Genomic DNA, 7,293 nt, shown 5'->3' on the forward strand with positions numbered 1-7,293 from the left:
AAATAATTAGGGGGCGGATTAGTTTTAATATTGCAGGTTGTTGCTTCCATCAATGTACCTGTCTGAGTCACTCATCTCTTTTACTGTTAAAGCTCCACATAAAGTGCCTTCCTAAAGTATTCATACCCTTACACTACACCCTAAACCCTTCACACTACGCACTACGCCGTACACACTAAACCCTACAGACTACACCCAACATACTAACCCTGATGTCATCGTGCCTTCCTAAAGTATTCATACCCTTACACTACACCCTAAACCCTACAGACTACGCACTACGCCCTACACACTAAACCCTACAGACTACGCACTACGCCCTACACACTAAACCCTACAGACTACTCACTACGCCCTACACACTAAACCCTACAGACTACACCCAACATACTAACCCTGATGTCATCGTGCCTTCCTAAAGTATTCATACCCTTACACTACACCCTAAACCCTACAGACTACGCACTACGCCCTACACACTAAACCCTACAGACTACGCACTACGCCCTACACACTAAACCCTACAGACTACGCACTACGCCCTACACACTAAACCCTACAGACTACTCACTACGCCCTACACACTAAACCCTACAGACTACTCACTACGCCCTACACCCTAAACCCTTCAGACTACGCCCTACACAATAAACCCTACAGACTACACCCGACATACTAACCCTGATGTCATCGTGCCTTCCTAAAGTATTCATACCCTTACACTACACCCTAAACCCTTCAGACTACGCACTACACAATAAACCCTACAGACTACGCACTACGCCCTACACAATAAACCCTACAGACTACGCACTACGCCGTACACACTAAACCCTACAGACTACACCCAACATACTAACCCTGATGTCATCGTGCCTTCCTAAAGTATTCATACCCTTACACTACACCCTAAACCCTTCAGACTACGCACTACGCCCTACACAATAAACCCTACAGACTACGCACTACGCCCTACACACTAAACCCTACAGACTACACCCAACATACTAACCCTGATGTCATCGTGCCTTCCTAAAGTATTCATACCCTTACACTACACCCTAAACCCTTCAGACTATGCACTACGCCCTACACAATAAACCCTACAGACTACACCCAACATACTAACCCTGATGTCATCGTGCCTTCCTAAAGTATTCATACCCTTACACTACACCCTAAACCCTACAGACTACGCCCTAAACAATAAACCCTACAGACTACACCCGACATACTAACCCTGATGTCATCGTGCCTTCCTAAAGTATTCATACCCTTACACTACACCCTAAACCCTTCAGACTACGCACTACGCCCTACACAATAAACCCTACAGACTACACCCAACATACTAACCCTGATGTCATCGTGCCTTCCTAAAGTATTCATACCCTTACACTACACCCTAAACCCTACAGACTACGCCCTACACAATAAACCCTACAGACTACGCCCTACACAATAAACCCTACAGACTACGCACTACGCCCTACACACTAAACCCTACAGACTACACCCAACATACTAACCCTGATGTCATCGTGCCTTCCTAAAGTATTCATACCCTTACACTACACAATAAACCCTACAGACTACGCCCTACACAATAAACCCTACAGACTACGCACTACGCCCTACACACTAAACCCTACAGACTACGCACTACGCCCTACACAATAAACCCTACAGACTAACCCTGATGTCATCGTGCCTTCCTAAAGTATTCATACCCATACACTACACCCTAAACCTTTCAGACTACGCCCTACACAATAAACCCTACAGACTACACCCGACATACTAACCCTGATGTCATCGTGCCTTCCTAAAGTATTCATACCCTTACACTACACCCTAAACCCTACAGACTACGCACTACGCCCTACACACTAAACCCTACAGACTACGCACTACGCCCTACACACTAAACCCTACAGACTACGCCCTACACAATAAACCCTACAGACTACGCACTACGCCCTACACACTAAACCCTACAGACTACTCACTACGCCCTACACACTAAACCCTACAGACTACACCCAACATACTAACCCTGATGTCATCGTGCCTTCCTAAAGTATTCATACCCTTACACTACACCCTAAACCTTTCAGACTACGCCCTACACAATAAACCCTACAGACTACACCCGACATACTAACCCTGATGTCATCGTGCCTTCCTAAAGTATTCATACCCTTACACTACACCCTAAACCTTTCAGACTACGCCCTACACAATAAACCCTACAGACTACACCCGACATACTAACCCTGATGTCATCGTGCCTTCCTAAAGTATTCATACCCTTACACTACACCCTAAACCCTTCAGACTACGCACTACGCCCTACACACTAAACCCTACAGACTACGCACTACGCCCTACACACTAAACCCTACAGACTAACCCTGATGTCATCGTGCCTTCCTAAAGTATTCATAAAGTAAAGGTGATCTAGAATTGGTAGGTGGTCTAGAGTTTTTTTCCCCCTCTGGTTGAATCACGTGCTGCTGTGTGGTTTGTTGCTCACGTTACTTTGCTACCTGCCAATTTGACACTTTTTACTTTCTACATTTTTACTTTTTATAATCAATCAGATGTATTTATAAATAGCTACTTTTGTGGTAAAAGGTTCCGTTACAGTCCTTTAGAGTCAAACGATGTATGAAATCAATCTTTAGGATGTTTTTAACATAAATCATCAATAAGGTTCCAACTGGACCTTTGTCTTCAGAAAAGCTAAGGAACACAGCTACCTCTCATGTGAAATGCGCATGACCAGCCTGTGGCACTCTGCCAGACATCGAACTAACTAACTCATTGCCCGGCTCCACTTCACAGTAGAAGCCTCAAACAAGTTTCTAAAGACTGTTGACATCTAGTGGAAGCCTTAGGAAGTGCAACTTGACCAATATCCCACTGTATCTTCAATAGGAGCTGAGTTGAAAATCGACCAACCTCAGATTTCCCACTTCCTGTTTGGATTTCTTCTCAGGTTTTTGCCTGCCATATGAGTTCTGTTATACTCACAGACATCATTCAAACCGTTTTAGAAACGTCAGTGTGTTTTCTATCCAATAGTAGCAGCGAGTCAGAGGTCAATCCCTCTCTGGTCTCTACTTCACCCGATCTGAGATGCCGAAGCCTCCCACCATTAGCTCTGACAAAGTCATTGGCGACTCCATTACCCGCAGTATTAGACTTAAAAATAATTGTCTCTGGCCCCCTTCCAGTTAAGGGGAGTGATGAGCTCTACAGCAGAGTCTCTCAATTCAATCACTGGTTGAAAACTGTTTTCTGCCCCTCCCAAATTAGTAGTTAATTGGCCTTCTTTTTGGGATTCACCCACAAACAGGACCAAGCCTGGCCTGTTGAGGAGTGACGGACTCCATCCTAGCTGGAGGGGTGCTCTCATCTTATCTACCAACATAGACAGGGCTCTAACTCTAGCTCCACAATGAAATAGGGTGCAGGCCAGGCAGCAGGCTGTTAGCCAGCCTGCCAGCTTAGTGGAGTCTGCCACTAGCACAGTCAGTGTAGTCAGCTCAGCTATCCCCATTGAGATGTACTGTGTTAAATGAGGCCTCACCTCCTGGCTACACTAGTGATCATATCCCCTGTGCAAGGTGTTGCTAACATTTATGATAGCAAATTTCAATAAAATAAAATAAAAAATGACTGCTTTTTTGTCTTTTGAGCTTCTAGTCATGAAATCTATGCAGCCTACTCAATCACTTTTTATAGCTACTGTTTACAGGCCTCCTGGGCCATATACAGCGTTTCTCACTGAGTTCCCTGAATTCCTATCTGACCTTGTAGTCATAGCAGATAATATTCTAATCTTTGGTGACTTTAATATTCACATGGAAAAGTCCACAGACCCACTCCAAAAGGCTTTCGGAGCCATCATCGACTCAGTGGGTTTTGTCCAACATGTCTCTGGACCTACTCACTGTCACAGTCATACTCTGGACCTAGTTTTGTCCCATGGAATAAATGTTGTGGATCTTAATGTTTTCCATCATAATCCTGGACTATCGGACCACCATTTTATTACGTTTGCAATTGCAACAAATAATCTGCTCAGACCCCAACCAAGGAGCATCAAAAGCTGTGCTATTAATTCTCAGACAACCCAAAGATTCCTTGATGCCCTTACAGACTCCCTCTGTCTACCCAAGGACATCAGAGGACAAAAATCAGTTAACCACCTAACTGAGGAACTCAATTTAACCTTGCGTAATACCCTAGATGCAGTCGCACAAAACCAAAAACATTTGTCATAAGGAAATATACAGGAAATACCTGAGCCCTGAAGCTTCCAGAATATTAGTCTTCCGACTAGCTTGGAAAGACGGTACCGTGCAGTAACGAAGAGCCCTCACTGCTGCTCGATCGTCCTATTTTTCCAACTTAATTGAGGAAAATAAGAACAATCCGAAATGTATTTTTGATACTGTCGCAAAGCCAACTAAAAAGCATTCAATTCATCAGTAATAAATTCATGAACTTATTTAACGAAAAGATCATGATCATTAGAAAGCAAATTACGGACTCTTCTTTAAATCTGCGTATTCCTCCAAAGCTCAGTTGTAGGTGTTGTGGCACAACACTGCCAGGACCTAGGATCAAGGGAGATGCTCAAGTTTTTTAATCCTATATCTCTTGACACATTCATGAAAATAACAATGGCCACTAAACCTTCAAGCTGCATACTGGACCCTATTCCAACTAAACTACTGAAAGAGCTGCTTCCTGTGCTTGGCCCTCCTATGTTGAACATAATAAACGGCTCTCTATCCACCGGATGTGTACCAAACTCACTAAAAGTGGCAGTAATAAAGCCTCTCTTGAAAAAGCCAAACCTTGACCCAGAAAATATGAAAAACTATCGGCCTATTTTGAATGTCACTTTCCTCACATATTTTTTTTAAAAAAGCTGTTGTGCAGCAACTCACTGCCTTCCTGAAGACAAACAATGTATACAAAATACTTCAGTCTGGTTTTAGTCTGGTCATAGCACTGAGACTACACTCGTGAAGATGGTAAATGACCTTTTAATGGCGTCAGACCGAGGCGCTGCATCTGTCCTCGTGCTCTTAGACCTTAGTGCTGCTTTTGACACTATTGATAAATTCAATTCAATAAATGATTAAGGATCCTGGGGTTTATTATGGTTCCCCATTAGTTCCTGTCAAGGCAGCAGCTACTCTTCCTGGGATCCCCATTAGTTCCTACAGCATCTACTCTTCCTGGGGTTTATTATGGATCCCCATTAGTTCCTACAGCATCTACTCTTCCTGGGGTTTATTATGGATCCCCAGTAGTTCCTGCCAAGGCAGCAGCTACTCTTCCTGGGGTTTATTATGGATCCCCATTAGTTCCTGCCAAGGCAGCAGCTACTCTTCCTGGGGTTTATTATGGATCCCCATTAGTTCCTGTCAAGTCAACAGCTACTCTTCCTGGGGTTTATTATGGATCCCCATTAGTTCCTGCCAAGGCAGCAGCTACTCTTCCTGGGGTTTATTTGGATCCCCATTAGTTCCTGCCAAGGCAGCAGCTCCTTCCTGGGGTTTATTATGGATCCCCATTAGTTCTTGCCAAGGCAGCATCTACTCTTCCTGGGGTTTATTATGGATCCCCATTAGTTCCTGCCAAGGCAGCAGCTACTCTTCCTGGGGTTTATTATGGATCCCCATTAGTTCCTGCCAAGGCAGCAGCTACTCTTCCTGGGGTTTATTATGGATCCCCATTAGTTCCTGCCAAGGCAGCAGCTACTCTTCCTGGGGTTTATTATGGATCCCCATTAGTTCCTGCCAAGGCAGCAGCTACTCTTCCTGGGGTTTATTATGGATCCCCATTAGTTCCTTTCAAGGCAGCAGCTACTCTTCCTGGGGTTTATTATGGATCCCCATTAGTTCCTGCCAAGGCAGCAGCTACTCTTCCTGGGGTTTATTATGGATCCCCATTAGTTCCTGCCAAGGCAGCAGCTACTCTTCCTGGGGTTTATTATGGATCCCCATTAGTTCCTGCCAAGGCAGCAGCTACTCTTCCTGGGGTTTATTATGGATCCCCATTAGTTCCTGCCAAGGCAGCAGCTACTCTTCCTGGGGTTTATTACGGATCCCCATTAGTTCCTGCCAAGGCAGGAGCTACTCTTCCTGGGGTTTATTATGGATCCCCATTAGTTCCTGCCAAGGCAGCAGCTACTCTTCCTGGGGTTTATTATGGATCCCCATTAGTTCCTGTCAAGTCAACAGCTACTCTTCCTGGGGTTTATTATGGATCCCCATTAGTTCCTGTCAAGTCAACAGCTACTCTTCCTGGGGTTTATTATGGATCCCCATTAGTTCCTGCCAAGGCAGCAGCTACTCTTCCTGGGGTTTATTATGGATCCCCATTAGCAGCACTTTACCCAATACATTTAGGCCACTACTCCACCCTCACATATTTACAATACGGTGTACGTGTGTCTGTGTGTGACTCTTCACAGTCCCCGCTGTATTTCTACCTGTTTTTAAAATCTGATTCTTCTGCACGTATCAGTTTCCTGGTGTGGAATAGAGTTCCATGTACAGTGCCATGCGAAAGTATTCTGCCCCCTTGAACTTTGCGACCTTTTGCCACATTTCAGGCTTCAAACATAAAGATATAAAACTGTATTTTTTTGTGAAGAATCAACAACAAGTGGGACACAATCATGAAATGGAACGACATTTATTGGATAGTGGGTGTAAAGCCATAACACCCTCTGTGTTCTGTTAGACAGGTAACTCTTTATCCACATTATAGCAGGGGGTGTAAAACCAGAACACATATGTCATTCCAGCAGCAGACTATGATCGATAATGTCAAAAGCTGCACTGAAGTCTAACAAAACAGCCCACACAATCTTTTTATCATCAATGTCTCTCAGTCAATCATCAGTCATTTGTGTAACTGCTTGTTAGTGTCCTTCCCTATAAGCATGCTGATAATTCTGAATTTGTTTACTGTAAAATAGCATTGTATCTGGTCAAACATCATTTTATTCAGAAGTTTACTAAGGGTTGGTATCAGACTGTGATTTGTCGGCTATTAATCCATCCACCTGGACAGGTGTGGCATACCAAGAAGCTGATTAAACAGCATGATCATTACACAGGTGCACCTTGTGCCGGGAACAATAAAAGGCCACTCTTTAAAATGGGAATTTTTGTCACACAACACAATGTCACAGATGTCTCAAGTTTTTGTCATGGGAATTTTATAATTCCTATATGTGTTCATTAACCAATTAAATTAAAT

This window comes from Oncorhynchus keta, unplaced genomic scaffold (genome assembly GCF_023373465.1).
Source record: "Oncorhynchus keta strain PuntledgeMale-10-30-2019 unplaced genomic scaffold, Oket_V2 Un_scaffold_14044_pilon_pilon, whole genome shotgun sequence".
NCBI classification, from domain to species: Eukaryota; Metazoa; Chordata; class Actinopteri; order Salmoniformes; family Salmonidae; genus Oncorhynchus; species Oncorhynchus keta.